Source organism: Gorilla gorilla, chromosome 5 (genome assembly GCF_029281585.2).
Source record: "Gorilla gorilla gorilla isolate KB3781 chromosome 5, NHGRI_mGorGor1-v2.1_pri, whole genome shotgun sequence".
Lineage (NCBI taxonomy): Eukaryota > Metazoa > Chordata > Mammalia > Primates > Hominidae > Gorilla > Gorilla gorilla.
In genome coordinates, this window is record NC_073229.2 from 48,883,197 (window position 1) to 48,899,223 (window position 16,027).

At 47.5% G+C, this 16,027-nt stretch overlaps 1 long non-coding RNA gene across 1 annotated transcript; it reads right to left on the reverse strand.

Moving 5' to 3' along the window:
* Window positions 1–15,489, reverse strand: LOC101139807 (uncharacterized). The gene is made up of 2 exons (XR_004070657.3): window positions 13,832–15,489; window positions 1–4,114 (listed from the first exon to the last, which is right to left on the reverse strand). It is a non-coding gene; the product is annotated as an uncharacterized lncRNA (long non-coding RNA).
* Between the last annotated feature and the right edge of the window lie 538 nt (window positions 15,490–16,027).

A 16,027-nucleotide genomic window follows, 5' to 3' on the forward strand; every position in this document is an offset into this window, starting at 1 on the left:
GAAGTTTACCTGTTTTTATTGGCAGTAAGAAGAAAGATGGTTTAACGGTGCCAGTTACACAGCTACCTGTCCACTGATCAGGCAGCTTAGCATAAGCTCTGTGTATAACCCGGTGGGGGCTCTCCAGTCCCGGTGGAGTTCTGTGTGGGCCCAAACAGTCTGCAACTTTGGAAATTTACTGAATGGATTTCTTTCTGTGTAATTGGAACTCCACCATGTAACTGTTTTTGTGGTACCATTATACAGTTTTTGCCCAAGACAACTAAGCCGCCAAACAGGATCTTTTTTATCTTCTTTTTAAGTAGCCCAAATGACACAAGACCAGTATTGACACATCTCACATAAATACGATTCTTGACAGATACACTTATTTTTTTTTACTGTGTAACTTTTTTTTTCCAATTTAGAGAACCGCATCCTATTCCATGCTGCTTACTATCAATAGCGGCACAAGCACCAAATTTTAAGGTTACATTTTTGGGGGCCCCTCTTTTTTCTGTTCTAGCTATTACCTTACTTGTGTCACCTAGAAAAGGACCAGTCCTTAATTTTATTTTAAAAACTGTGATCACGGGAGACTTAAACTGGGTCATAACACACATCAGGTTGGTTATTCCCTGGGCTACATACCTTGGATAGCATTATACAAACAAGTTTCTTTTAGAGTCCTGGCACACTTATAACAACCATAAAATAATAGGACTGTAGCAATCTTTTGTCCTACCTCAGTGACTTGATGTATATACTGGAAACAGTTCTCAGTCTGAGGAAGGTCAGTTGAAGTCCTTACTGTACAAGTCCAAATTTTAAGGAAAATGAGTCCCGCAATGAGTTTCCTCATGCTTCGGCCGTGCGTGGACCAGTCAGCTTCCGGGTGTGACTGGAGCAGGGCTTGTCTCCTTCTTCAGAGTCACTTTGCAGGGGTTGGCAAAGCTGCTCCCATCCACGTACAGCTCCCAGTCTACTGATGTTTAAGGGTGGTCTCGGAGGTTAGGCCTACTAGAATAAACTGAGTCCAGCACCTCTAAACAGTTATGTTTAACTGGGCTCTCTGATACCAGGAGTAAGGTGGCTGGGTTAGGGTGTTGGAAACTTCAATGGTTATGTGGGGATTTTCACAGAGCAAGCTTTGGTATCTAGTTAGTCTAGCATTTATTAGCTAATGATGTCCTTTGGTATTTATTAAAGTCACCACAGCATGGGAGGACTTTATGTTTAGGTTTTGCCTAAGAGTTAGCTTATCTGCTTCTTGTGCTAACAGGGCAGTTGCTGCCAGGGCCCTTGGACATGGGGGCCAGCCTTTGGAAACCCCGTCTAGTTGTTTTGAGAGATGGGCCACTGGCCTTGACCAGGGCCCTACAGTCTGGGTTAAAACTCCAACTGCCATTTTTTCTCTTTCTGACACACAGAGTGTAAAGAGTTTTGTCAGGTCAGGTAGCCTCAGGGCTGGGGCCGACATGAGTTTTTCTTTTTAACTCATGAAAAGCTCTTTGCTGTTGGTTGTAATAGATGTAGTTTATCTGATCTACATTTTTATTGACTGTCATCTACTAAAATATTGACTTAAATCCTGTAACTATTTGATTTCAAGCTTTAAATTGATCTGGTATTCCTTGCGGGGCTCCAATTGCATTTAAATAGATGTGAGAGTTGAAAGACCTATAAGGGGCTTCTCTCGTTTTATGATGTCTTACTCTTTTTTTCCTCTGGTTGACGAAATGCCAGGGTGAAAGGGATAGCCAAATGGACTAAAGCACAAGTGCCACTCTAGTTATTCAGCAGAGTGCCCAGTAAAGGTCCACCCCGATACCACCACACATCCTCTCGGGGATGAACAAGGGCTGACTGATTGATAAGCTCTTGGAAACTCTTAAGCTCACTGCATCCCTTCAGGTCTCCAAGGAATGCTAAATCTCCTCCCTGCCGTGAGAGACAAGAAGTGAACTTAGTGTTGGGAGACGGAAGCTGGATGGCCCTCGGGGGCTGACCCGCAGAGACTTCGGGATATAGCAGAGATAGCTTGGCATGACTTATTACTCCAGGCTGTAGAATCCTGGAAAAGAGCTACCATGCAGCCCACACCTGGTTGACTGGAGGACCACCTTAGTGGAAGAGGGACAATCAGGACCTCTGGCCTGCCATGTGCACAAGCATAACAATTGCTTTTGTTTAACGTGCAGATGGAATATATGATCCATTCCAACCAGGCATTTGCATCTTGGTATGCTGTCTTAACTGCCAAAGTTTGTTTTAAGTCTTTAACTTCTATGATCCTCTAGTAAAATGAATGTTTCCTTCAGCACCAATTTTTATTAGTTTTTAGACCAAAGAAAGCTAAACACCATTTTATATTTAATAATGCTTCTTGTATGGTTTTTATACAAGATAAGCTAAATTTTACCTTTATATTAGTGTGTTATTAATGTTAAACTTAATTTTAATAAAACTTTGTAGACATATTTATCCAATTTTTCATGTTTGACCATAAGGTAAGGTTTTATAGACTCTTTTTAACCTTTTATAATTTTTGTTAAAGAGCAGGTTGATGCTTTAAGAAAAACCTGTCACATTTTTACTTTAATGTCCAGTTCACAGAAAAACTGGATGATACCTTTTTAACTTTAGCTAATATGTTTACACACAGAATTTTCTTTACGATTAACATTTTAAAATTTGCTTACACTTTCAAAACAATAATTTTTTTAACCTTTTAATGTAGGTAAAAATCCACATTCTTATGCCTCCTTATAATCTTTTTACCAAAGGTATATTTTACTTTTCTTATACACCTTGCACATAAACTGTTTTTTTTTAATAGTACTCAGGAGGCCTTATTACTTTTAAATTATACAATATTTTTTGCATACTTTTTTTATAACATTTTTTCTTTCACGACTTTCGCCAACAATTCTTCAACATGTCTCAACTTTCTGACTTATTACAAACATTTTTTTTTCTTTAAACAACCAGTTAATTTATTTCAGGACAAGAATTTACCATATAACACTCTTTTTACATAAATTCTGCCTCCCCCGCTTTTTTTTTTAAAGTGAACTTTTTTTTTGTCTTTGGACTAGACTGTCTAAGGCCACAAGATTAGAAGTTACCATAATACATGTTATACTGTTAATTTTTAGCAAACTTCACTTTTGTTGAACACCTTGTAAGTTTGGGATTTCAATTATCCTTTGCTATTAATAAGACCTTGTTTAGTCTAAATTAACTTAGAATTGGTATAGATGGCCTTTTTTTCTCTCTGCTGGTCTTTCCTTGCCTCTGCCAGCCGCTTATGCTGCTGTTCTCTTAACTACTGTGGAGGGAAGGGGGTCTAAAACCAGCTGTAACTGTCTATGTACAGATACTGGTCTGGGTGCCTTGGCTTACAGGTTACTTTGTGCCATACCTTTGAAACAAGGGACCTGTCCAGGCTTCCTTCTGATGGCCAACCCACCTCTAATGCTGGCCAGTCTATTTCACAAGTTCTAAGTTTTCCTGGTGTCACAGTAACATCGTAATCTCCCTTAAATTCTTTCTGAAAAAAAATTTTTTTTAACATAGTTCCTAGTGGGGTGGGCTTATTTGTGCCTGACCCATGCTTCTTCGAGACAAAACACCACGCTCACACCACACGCACACTACAAAACAAAAAAACAGGTAAAAAGGGCACACACACTTTTGCAGTTTACACCAAACCAAAATCAGAGTATCCAGAAACCCAAGCCAGGTCAAAACCAAAACCAAAACCAAAGTATCACACAATCTAAGTCAAGTCAAAACCAGAACAAAAGTGCCAGTACAGGCACACCATGGGTGATCAGGCCATGCTTCCACTCAGATGGAGTGGGGCAAGTTCCAAAGACTAGTCTTACCAAGTTTCAGATGTCCGGACTCCAAGTGCCAGTTCCTTCCCAGTGTTCAGCCAGTGTATTAATCCTCCTCGGGGGCCTGCTACGTGCTGCTCTGGCGAGGCATTCCACCCGGGCAATTTCCTACCCGGGAGCGCTCTTTGGATCGCGTCACTCAGGCTGGCCAGAGTCCACCGCAGGGATGCTCCACAGGGCAGACCTAAGCCACCTAAGGGGCTGCCTTGGCCATCCGTCAGTTACCTCGCTTCCTGTTCAGGGAACCAAGAAATGTAGCAGGAGGAGCCCCAGACAAAACCTCTCAGACACCGAGTTGTAGAAGGAAGGGCTTTATTCAGCTGGGAGCATCGGCAAGCTACTGCCTTAAAATCCAAGCTCCCTGAATGCACAATTTCTGTCCCTTTTAAGGGCTCACAACACTCAAGATTTCACATGAAAGTGTCGTGATTGATTTGAGTATGCAGGCGGTACGTGACAGGGGCTGCATGCACCGGTGGTCAGAGAGAAACAGAACAGGGCAGGGAGTTTCACAATGTTCTTCTATACAATGTCTGGAATCTATGAATAACATCGGGTTCTAAGTCATGAGTTGATTTTTAACTACTGGGTTTAGGCCAGGCAGGCCCAGGCCTGGTTTCGGGCCTGGCGCCAGGCTGCCTGTCTTTGGTTTTACTTCCTTGTTGTTTTTTCTTAAAACAGGTACTGAGTATAAAACAATATAAAACAATACGAAAGGGTCTCTCTCTTCCCTCAAAGGGAATAGGCTGCTGTGGAGAAAGGTAAATAAATGGTGGAAAGAATTACATGGGGGATTAACTAATCTGTACACCAAATCCCCATGACAGGCAATTTACTTCTATAACAAACCTGCTCATGTAAAAGTTTTTTGGCCGGGCATGGTGGCTCACGCCTGTAATCCCAGCACTTTGGGAGGCTGAGGTGGGTGGATCACTTGAGGTCAATAGTTTAAGACAAGCCTGGCCAACATGGTGAAACTCCATCTCTACTAAAAATACGAAAATTAGCCGGGCAAGGTGGCACGCACCTGTAGTCCCAGCTACTCGGGAGGCTGAGGCAAGGGAATGGCTTGAACCTGGGAGGGGGAGGTTGCAGTGAGTCGAGATCATGCCACTGCACTCCAGGCTGGGTGACAGAGTGAGACTGTGTCCAAAAAAAAAAAAAAAGCAAAAAGTTTTTAAAAGAAAATAGTGGAAAGACAGAGACCCTAGAAGAGGGAGAAGGCCTAAGGCAATTTCTTCTTCCTCTCTTCCCCATCATTCTTTCAGCCACTGTGGAGAGAGGGAGAGTACGGGGTGCAGGGTAGATGAGAGTAGACAATTCTGATTATTTGAGGAGGGTTTGTGGGTTAGGAAGTGAACTTCTCACCGATTTTATTTATTTATTTTGAGACGGAGTCTCACTCTGTCACCCAGGCTGGAGTGCGATCTTGGCTCACTGCAACCTCCGCCTCCCGGGTTCAAGTGATTCTCCTGCCTCAGCCTCACAAGTAGCTGGGACCACAGGCATGGACCACCATGCCTGGCTAATTTTTTGTATTTTTAGTAGAGATGGGGATTTCACCATGTTGGCCAGGCTGGTCTCAAACTTCTGACCTCAGGTGATCCGCCCACCTCGGCCTCCCAGAGTGCTGGGACTACAGGCGTGAGCCACCGTGCCCGGTGTGCCCTGCTACTTTTTTGTATTTTTTTTTTGAGATGGAGTCTCGCTCTGTCGCCCAGGCTGGAGTGCAATGGTGCGATCTGGCTCACTGCAATCTCCACCTCTCGGGTTCAAGTGATTCTCCTGCCTCAGCTTCCCGAGTAGCTGGGACTACAGGCATGTGCCACTACGCCCAGCTAATTTCTTGTATTTTTAGTAGAGATGGGGTTTTACTGTGTTAGCCAGGATAGTCTCGATCTCCTGACCTCATGGTCCACTGGTCCACCTGCCTTGGCCTCCCAAAGTACAGGGATTACAAGCGTGAGTCACCACACCCAGCCAATTTTTTGTATTTTTAATAGAGATGAGGTTGCACCATGTTGGCCAGGCTGGTCTTGAACTCCTGACCTCAGGTGATCCTTCCACCTCAACCTCCTAAAATGCTGAGATTACAGGTGTGAGCCACCACACCTGGCCCAATTATCTTACTTATTATTATTATTATTTTTGAGACGGAGTTTTGTTCTTGTTGCCCAGGCTGGAGTGCAATGGCACAATCTCAGCTCACCGCAACCTCTGCCTCCTGGGTTCAAGTGATTTTTCTGCCTCAGCCTCCTGAGTAGCTGGGATTACAAGCCCCTGCCACCACCCTCGGCTAATTTTGTATTTTTAGTAGAGACAGGGTTTCTCCATGTGGGCCAGGCTAGTCTCAAACTCCTGACCTCAGGTGATCCACCCACCTCGGCCTCCCAAAGTGCTGGGATTACAGGCATGAGCCACAGCCCCCGGCTACTTTTTATTATTAACGTTAAAATATTTTTGTTTAATTAATTAATTTATTTTTTAAATTATTATTATTACTTTTTTTACTTTAAGTTCCAGGATACATGTGCAGAATGTGCAGGTTTGTTACGTAAGTATACATGTGCCATGGTGATTTCTGCATCTATCAACCTGTCATCTAGGTTTTAAGCCCCACATGCATTGGGTATTTGTCCTAATGCTCTCCCTCCCTTTGTCCCCGACCCTATTTTATTTTTTTGAGACAGAGTCTCCCTCTATTGCTCAGGCTGGAGTGCAGTGGTGTGATCTCAGCTCACTGCAACTTCCACCTCCCAGGGTCAAGCGATTTTCCTCTCTCAGCCTCCCGAGTAGCTGGGACTACAGGTACACACCACCACACCTGGATGATTTTTGTATTTGCTTGAAGAGACAGGGTTTCACCAGGCTGGTCTCAAATTCCTGACCTCAAGTGATCCACCCACTTTGGCCTCCCAAAGTGCTGGGATTACAGGCGTGAGACACCGTGCCCAGCAAAAATATTTTTATTTTAAAATTTATTAAATTTATTAAAATTTTATTTTAAAATTTCACCATTTACAAAAAGTGAAATGATCAGATCTTTAGCAAATCCATCAGTGAATTTTGACAAATACATGTCACCCACACCCCTGTCAAGATATAGAAAGTTCTCTTTGCCCTCTTTGATTCTGCCCTGCCCCTGAGTAGCCATGGATCTGATGACTATCACTATAGAGCAGTTTTTCCTAATTTTTTTTTTTTTTTTTTGAGATGGAGTCTCACTCTGCCACCCAGGCTGGAGTGCAATGGCGTGATCTCGGCTCACTGCAACCTCTGCCTCCCGGGTTCAAGAGATTCTCCTGCCTCAGCCTCCTGAGTAGCTGGGAGTACAGGTGTGAGCCACCATGACCGGCTAATTTTGTACTTCCAGTAGAGATGGGGTTTCGCTCTGTTCACCAGGCTGGTCTCAAACTCCTGACCTCAGGTGATCCACCCGCCTCGGCCTCCCAAAGTGCTGGGATTACAGGTGTAATCCCACTGTGCTGGGCTGTCTGTTTTAAAACTTCCTATAAATGTATGCATAGAATATGGCCTCTTTTGTGTCTGGCTTTTTGTATTTGGCATAATATCTATGTAATCCATCCATGTTGTTGCACCTATCAGTAGTTCATTCTTTCTTTAAAAAAATTTTTTTTTTTTTTAAATTTTGAGACAGTCTCACTGTCTTAGGCTGCAGTGCAGTGGTGAGATCTCAGGTCACTGCAGCCTCCATCTCCCAGGTACAAGCATTTCTTCTGCCTCAGCCCCCTGAGTAGCTGGGACTACAGGTGTGTGCACCACCACGCCTGGCTAATTTTTGTATTTTTAGTAGAGATGGGATTTCCCAGCTACTCCAGAGGCTGAGACAGGAGAATCACTTGAACCCAGAAAGCAGAGGTCGCAGTAAGCCGAGATCGCACCATTGCACTCTAGCCTGGCCGGCAAGAGTGAAACTCTGTCTCAAAAAAAAAAAAAAAAAAAAAAAGCCAGGTGTTGTGGCTCACACCTGTGGTCCCAGCTAGTGGGGAGCCCAAGAGTTCAAGCCTTCAGTGAGTGGTAGTCATACTAGTGTACTCCAGCCTGGGTGACAGAGTGAAACCTTGTCTCAGAAAGAAAAAAAACAAGATGAAGGAAAGCATATGTAGTTTGCTAAAATTTATGTGGAAAGAGGGAAATTATATGTATATACACACACACTTATATTTGCTTGCATATGCATAAAACGTCTAAGTTTGTTTGGTTTTTTTTGGGACAGAATCTCACTCTGTCACCCAGGCTGGAGTGCAATGGTGCAATCTCATCACACTGCAACCTCCGCCTCCCGGGTTCAAGTGATTCTCCTGCCTCAGCCTCCCAAGTAGCTGGATTACAGCCTTCTGCCACCACGCCCACTAATGTTTTGTATTTTTAGTAGAGACAGGGTTTTGCCATGTTGTCCAGGCTAGTCTCGAACTCCTTACCTCAGGTGATCCGCCCGCCTCGGCCTCCCAAAGTGCTGGAATTACAGGCGTGGGCCACCAAGCCCAAACAAATGTCTTAAGTTTGTTTTCTTTCTTTCTTTCTTTCTTTAATTAATTAATTTATTTTTCGAGATGGAGTCTTGCTCTTGTCGCCTAGGCTGGAGTGCAATGGCAAGATCTCGGCTCACGGCAACCTCTGCCTCCCGGGTTCAAGTGATTCTCCTGCCTCAGCCTCCCAAGTAGCTGGGATTACAGATGCCCACCACCACACCCGACTAATTTTTGTATTTTTAGTAGAGACGGGGGTTTCATCATGTTGGCCAGGCTGGTCTCGAACTCTTGACCTTGTAATCCACCTGCTTCGGCCTCCCAAAGTGCTGCGATTACAGGCTTAAGCCACCGCACCCGGCCAAGACAGAGACTTTTTGCCTTTTGAACGTTTTGAATTTTTAACCAAGTGAAAACACAAAAGGTAATTCCAAGGAGGAAAAAAACCCAAAAAACTCATAGTGAAAATTTAAGAAAAAAACTCAGCCTGATAGAATTCTCTTACCTTCATTAAGAGAAAACAAAAATTGTAGCTGGGGCCGGGGGCGGTGGCTCACGCCTGTAATCCCAGCACTTTGCGAGGCAGAGGCGAGCGGATCACGAGGTCAGGAGATGGAGACCATCCTGGCTAACACGGTGAAACCCTGTCTCTACTAAAAATTCAAAAAATTAGCCGGGTGTGGTGGCGGGCACCTATAGTCCCAGCTACTCAGGAGGCTGAGGCAGGAGAATGGCGTGAACCCGGGAGGCAGTGCTTGCAGTGAGCCAAGATCATGCCACTGCACTCCAGCCTGGGTGACAGAGCGAGACTCCATCTCAAAAAAAAAAAAATTGTCTAAAAATTATATCACTCCTTTTTTTTTTTTTTTTTTTTTGAGATGGAGTCTTGCTGTGTTGGCCAGGCTGGAGTGCAGTGATGCAATCTTGGCTCACTGCAACCTCTGCCTTAAGAGCTCAAGCAATTCTCTTGCCTCCTGAGTAGCAGGGACTACAGTTGCATGCCACCATGCCCAGCTAATTTTTTATTTCTAGTAGAGATGGGGTTGCACCATGTTGACCAGGCTGGTCTTGAACTCCTGACCTCAAGTGATCCACCGTGGCCCACCCTCGGCCTTTCAAATTTCTGGCATTACAGGCATGAGCCACTGCTCCCAGCCAAACCGCAGTCTTTACAAGGGATTCTTTTTTTTTTTTTTTTTCTGATGGAGTTTTGCTCTTGTTGCCCAGGCTGGAGTGCAAGGATGCAATCTCGGCTCACTGCAACCTCTGCCTTCCATGTTCAAGTGATTCTCCTGCCTCAGCCTCCCCAGTAGCTGAGATTACTGGCGCATGCTACCACACCCGGCTAAGTTTTAGTAGAGACGGGGTTTCACCATGTTGGCCCGGCTGGTCTCGAACTCCTGACCTCAGATGATCCACCCTCTTCGGTCTCCCAAAGTGCTGTGATTACAGGTGTGAGCCACCATGCCTGGCCTTTACAAGGGATTCTAATGGTCTAATGCGACAGTTGTGGCTTCAGTGAGCTCAGGGTGCCCTCTGGTGTCCATGTGGGCCCAAGGATGTGATATTTAGAAAAAACACTTGTAATTCTGGGGGACATGTAATTGAAGCCACTTGCCAACTTTTCAAGATTCTTATTTTTTTTTTTTTTTGGAGACAGAGTCTCGCTCTGTTGCCCCATCTGGAGTGCAGTGGCGCAATCTTCTCGGTTCACTGCAACCTCCGCCTCCCTGGTTCAAGCGATTCTCTGCCTCAGCCTGTGGAGTAGCTGGGACTACAGGTGCATGCCACCATGCCTGGCTACTTTTTGTATTTTTTGTAGAGACAGGGTTTCACCATGTTGGCCAAGGTGGTCTGGAACTCCTGGCCTCAAGTGATCCATTGGCCTTGGTCTCCCAAAGTGCTGGGATTACAGGTGTGAGCCACCATGCCCGGCCTTTTTATTTTATTTTATTTTTTTTGAAACAGAGTCTCACTCTTTTCCCCAGGCTGGAATGTTGGTGGCCTGATCTCTGCTCACTGTAACCTCCACCTCCCGGGCTCCAGCGATCCTCCCACCTCAGCCTCCCAAGTGGCTGGGATTACAGGCGTGTGCAACCAAAGATTCTCATTCTTAGCCCATTCTGTTATCCCTATGAGTCTGCTAATAGTTGTCATACTAGGTCACCCTGTATTTGGATCAGAAGGTACACTAGGAGCGCCTAGCGTCATATCCCAGGCCCAAACAGCTGAGGGCAGTAGAGTAAGGCCTGCAGGTCAATGCTTCAAGGAGGGGTGGGAAGGACTGAGGGTGTGGGGGCCAGACTGTGTAGTGGCAGGAACCCCAGGTGCTGTGTGAAGCAGAGAGCATGCATCACCCTCTGACCCATATTCAGTTTCTTCCTGGGTGTCTGCAATTCCCGGGACTCCCAAGGAATTCAAACGCTGCAGCCTTGGGCTTGCGAATTCTCCAGGATGGGCAGAGTATGGTCTTGTTTATCCTACACCTCTGCCTCAGTGCTTTCCCAGTCCTCTTCTGTTATTAGAGATCAAACCAGGTTGCTTTAGGGCAGTGATTCTCAAAGTGTAGTCCTTGGACAAACAGCACTGGCATCACCTGGAAACTTGTTAGAAATGCAATTCTCAGCTGGGCGCAGTGGCTCACGCCTGTAATCCCAGCACTTTGGGAGGCTGAGGCGGGCGGATCACCTGAGGTCAGAAGTTCGAGACCAGCCTGGCCAACATGGTGAAACCCTGTCTCTACTAAAAATACAAAAAATTAGCCGAGCGTTGTGGCAGGCGTCTGTAATCCCAGCTACTTGGGAGGCTGAGACAGGAGAATCACTTGAACCCGGGAGGCGGAGGTTGCAGTGAGCCAAGATTGCACCATCGCACTCCAGCCTGGGGGACAAAAGCAAGACTTCGTCTCAAATAAATAAATAAATAAATAAATAAATAAATAAATAAATAAAAAAAGGAAATGCAATTCTCTGGCCTGGCCCACACATATTATATCAGAAACTGCAGTTTAACCTCCCCCCACCCCTGGAGAATTCTGCTTTTCGAATCAGGCCTTTCTCTTTTTCTGTCTGTCTTAAGTCTCAACATTGAGTAGCTGTGATTTTGGAATAGTCAGATGTGGGACACCCTTTCTTGCCAGGAAGCATCTGGCTCCTCAGTCAGCTTAGTCAATTCTTGGCCTGGCCCAGGGAAAGAAATTCATGTTCTGGATTCTGAGCAATGCTCTCTTGTCCCAGGTGCCTGTTGGGCTCCTACTTACACCTCAAAACATAGCTTGAACATTGTCTCTTTTATGAACTTTCTGTGACTCCTAGGTCAGAGAAGATGGTCTACTTGTGAGTTTGCAAAGCATGTGTACATGTCCTGCCAACCATTAGTGTTACAATTTCCTGACTGATCTCTGCCTGAGCAAGACTGGGACAACCTTGAGCGCAAGGGGGGTTTGGTTCCTCTTACCTCAGCCCCAGCTCCTTAAACACAATGCCTGGCACGTGGTAGGTATTTGATAAATATTTATTCAATGAAGGAACTGCCTGCAATGGCCTGGTAGACAGGAAAGCGGAATAAAAGCAGGCCAAAAGTGGATGGGAGAAGATTTTCTAAATCCCGATGTTGGGCACAGGGACCCCTGAAGTTTTCTTTTGGAACCTTCCTATCTGTCTTGTTCTCCTCTCACCAGGCACATCCCTGCCCTCCAGAGCCCACTTAGTCACACACTACCTTTCAGGACTACCTTCCACATCAGCCAGGTGCAAACCCCACAATGACTTCTGCCATGGCTCCCAATGCTTGGCTGCAACTCTGAGGCCAATTTCAGTGAGAGTAAGGAGCTTATCCAATGGAAGTGTCACTAGGAGTGACAATGGCTGGCTTGAAGATTAGGGAAATAGTGTTTACATTTCAAAAGAGAAGACTGCTCCACAAGGAATGTACAGTTTTGATATGTGCAGGGCTCAGGTCTTCAGGGGATAAATGAGTTCCTAAATGCGCCATTAACAGGAATTTCCTTCAGGATAAGTTGGAAAAGAACATTTAGGCTTTTTAATTAAAATTTTATTTTACATGTTTTTAAAATTCACAATAGATATTTTATCCTAAAATAAAGTAAAACCGAGAGGTGACAGAGTGCTGGCAGTCCTCACAGCCCTCGCTTGCTCTCGGCACCTCCTCTGCCTGGGCTCCTACTTTGGTGGCATTTGAGGAGCCCTTCAGCCGACCGCTGCACTGTGGGAGCCCCTTTCTGGGCTGGCCAAGGCCGGAGCCCACTCCCTCAGCTTGCGGGGAGGTGTGGAGGGAGAGGCGCGAGCGGGAACCGGGGCTGCGTGCGGCACTTGCCGGCCAGCTGGAGTTCCGGGTGGGCGTGGGCTTGGCGGGCCCCGCACTCGGAGCAGCCGGCCAGCCCTGCTGGCCCTGGCAATGAGGGACTTAGCACCCGGGCCAGCAGCTGCGGAGGGTGTACTGGGTCCCCCAGCAGTGCCAGCCCACCAGCGCTGCGCTCGATTTCTCACCGAGCCTTAGCTGCCTTCCTGCGGGGCAGGGCTCGGGACCTGCAGCCCGCCATGCCTAAGCCTCCCACCCACTCCAAGGGCTCCTGTGCGGCCCGAGCCTCCCCGACGAGCACCACCCCCTGCTCCACGGCGCCCAGTCCCATCGACCACCCAAGGGCTGAGGAACGCGAGCGCACGGCGCGGGACTGGCAGGCAGCTCCACCTGCAGAACCGGTGCGGGATCCACTAGGTGAAGCCAGCTGGGCTCCTGAGTCTGGTGGGGACGTGGAGAGTCTTTATGTCTAGCTCAGGGATTGTAAACACACCAATCAGCACCCTGTGCCTAGCTCAGGGTTTGTGAGTGCACCAATCCACACTCTATCTAGCTGCTCTGGTGCGGCCTTGGAGAACCTTTATGTCTAGCTCAGGGATTGTAAATACACCAATGGACACTCTGTATCTAGCTCAAGGTTTGTAAACACACCAATCAGCACCCTGTGTTTAGCTCAAGGTTTGTGAATACAACAATCTACACTCTGTATCTAGCTGCTCTGGTGGGGCCTTGGAGAACCTTTGTGTCCATACTGTGTATCTAACTAATCTGATGGGGACTTGGAGAACCTTTGTGTCTAGCTCAGGGATTGCAAACGCACCAATCAGCATCCTGTCAAAACAGACCACTGGGCTCTACCAATCAGCAGGATGCGGGTGGGGCCAGATAAGAGAATAAAAGCAGGCTGCCTGAGCCAGCAGCAGCAACCCACTCGGGTTCCCTTCCACACTGTTGAAGCTTTGTTCTTTCGCTCTGCAATAAATCTTGCTATTGCTCATTCTTTGGGTCCATACTGCTTTTACGAGCTGTAACACTCACTGTGAAGGTCTGCAGCTTCACTCCTGAAGCCAGCAAGACCAAAAGCCCACCGGGAGAAACGAACAACTCCAGACGTGCGGCCTTAAGAGCTATAACACTCACCGTGAAGGTCTGCAGCTTCACTCCTGAGCCAGCGAGACCACGAACCCACCAGAAGGAAAAAACTCCGGACACATCCGAACATCAGAAGGAACAAACTCCAGACGCGCCACCTTAAAAGCTGTAACACTCACCGCGAGGGTCCGCAGCTTCATTCTTGAAGTCAGTGAGATCAAGAACCCACCAATTCCGGACACAAAACTTGCTTAATTACAGAAAATATGAAAAGTATATAAAAGCAGAGTCTCACTCTGTCGTCCAGGCTGGAGTGCAGTGGTGTGACCATGGCTCACTGCAACCTCAAACTCCTGGTCTCACACGATCCTCCTGCCTCGCCTCCGAAAACGCTAGTTTTATGGGTATGAACCATAGCGCCAGCTCTTTCTGTCTTTCTTCAACACGTCCTCCCATCCTTCCCTTCCTTCTCCACTCTCTGCTTTTGACCCCAGTGTATTCCAGCCTCCAGGCCAACACACGTGATCACGTCTGCCTGGGGCAGGTGAAGGAAAGGACGCGAGGCGGCGCTGTCACCGCATTCTGTGAACCACAGCGCTCTGGGTCCCTCCCGCTGGTCTAGTATTTCAGTGAACGTCACTCTACATTTTTTTTTCTTTTTTCTTTTTTTTTTTTTTTTTTTGTGAGCTGGAGTCTCACTCTCGCCCAGGCTGGAGTGCAGTGGCGCGATCTCGGCTCCCTGCAAGCTCCGCCTCCCGGGTTCACGCCATTCTTCTGCCTCAGCCTCCGAGTAGCTGGGACTACAGGCGCCTACCACCACACCCGGCTAATTTTTGTATTTTTAGTAGAGAAGGGGCTTCACCATGTTGGCCAAGCTGGTCTCGAACTCCTGACCTCAAGTGATCCGTCCGCCATGGTCTCCCAAAGTGCCGGGATTACAGGCGTGAGCCACCGCGCTCGGCTGTCACTGCAGACTTTGATGGGGGCCACACTCGGGGTATAAATTAGGATCCTCACTGAAAGGGCGGGACCATGGAGGCTTTTTCTTGGCCCCTTAGTTGTGGGTTTTCCTCTGGGCGGCGGAGCCAGTTTCCATCAGAAAGGCCCAGAGGCGGGCGCTGCCTTCCTGGGGTGACGCAGCAGCAGGAAGAGTTTCCGGATCCTGGAATCCGTGGGCGGCCCGTGTGAGGGGCTGAGGCTCATTTACCTACTCACCTGTCTCCGAATCCGCCGCGGTGTTTCAAGCGAGTCAAGATTCCAGATTGCGCCCCAGGCTGGACTCGGAATTCCTGCCTCGCGGGTCTGCATTTTCACAGCGGCAGGTGTGAGTTCCCCGCCGCTGGAGACCAGAAGCCTGAAGGCAGCTCCGCCCACCCCAGCCCACAGCGCCCTTATTCCATTTCTGTATCAGTAAACACTTGTCATTTTCCGTAGACCAGGGCGGGGTGACGGGTGATCCCAGTCCTCGCAGTGAACTCTGGGGCGCAGAATTCAAAACGCTTGCGGTCGCCGAGCGCAGCCCCGCCCTGGGTTATGTAAGCGACAGCGCTGGGCCGTTTCTCTTTTTTTTTTCCGGACCCCGCAGTGGCGCCTAAAGTCTGCAAGGAGGAGGTCGCCTCTGTGCTGTGAGTCCAGGAATCTAAGGCGAGTGCTGAGGGAGAAAATGTAGTTGATGGGGCAGAGCAGAAGGGGCTGTAGGTGGGTTGGAGGGGGAGGGGAACGGGCAGCCAGGCCTGGACCCTGGGGAGTGACTCACCCGGAGCCGAAGACCATCTCGGCTTTCCCTAGCCCAGAAAGGGTGGGACTGGCTTTATTTCTGCCTGCCATCACCTCAAAATGCCGTGGGACAAACCTTACATATTATTATTGTTATTTATTTATGTGTTTTATTTTTTTTGAGACAGTCTTGCTCTGTCACCCAGACTGGAGTGCAGTGGCGCCATCTGGGCTCACTGCAACCTCCGCCCCCCCGGGTTCAAGCAATTCTTCCTGCCTCAGCCTCCCAAGTAGCTGTGATTACAGGCACCCCCCACCACGCCCGGCTAATTTTTATATTTTTAGTAGAGACGGGGTTTTGCCATGTTGTCCAGGCTAGTCTCGAACTCCTGACCTTAGGTGATCCACCCGCCTCGGCCTCCCAAAGTGCTGGGATTACAGGTGTGAGCCACCGCGCCTGGCCGGGAAATATCTCTTACAGAAATAAAGACAGTTGGCTGGGTGTGGTGGCTCACCTGTAATCCTAGC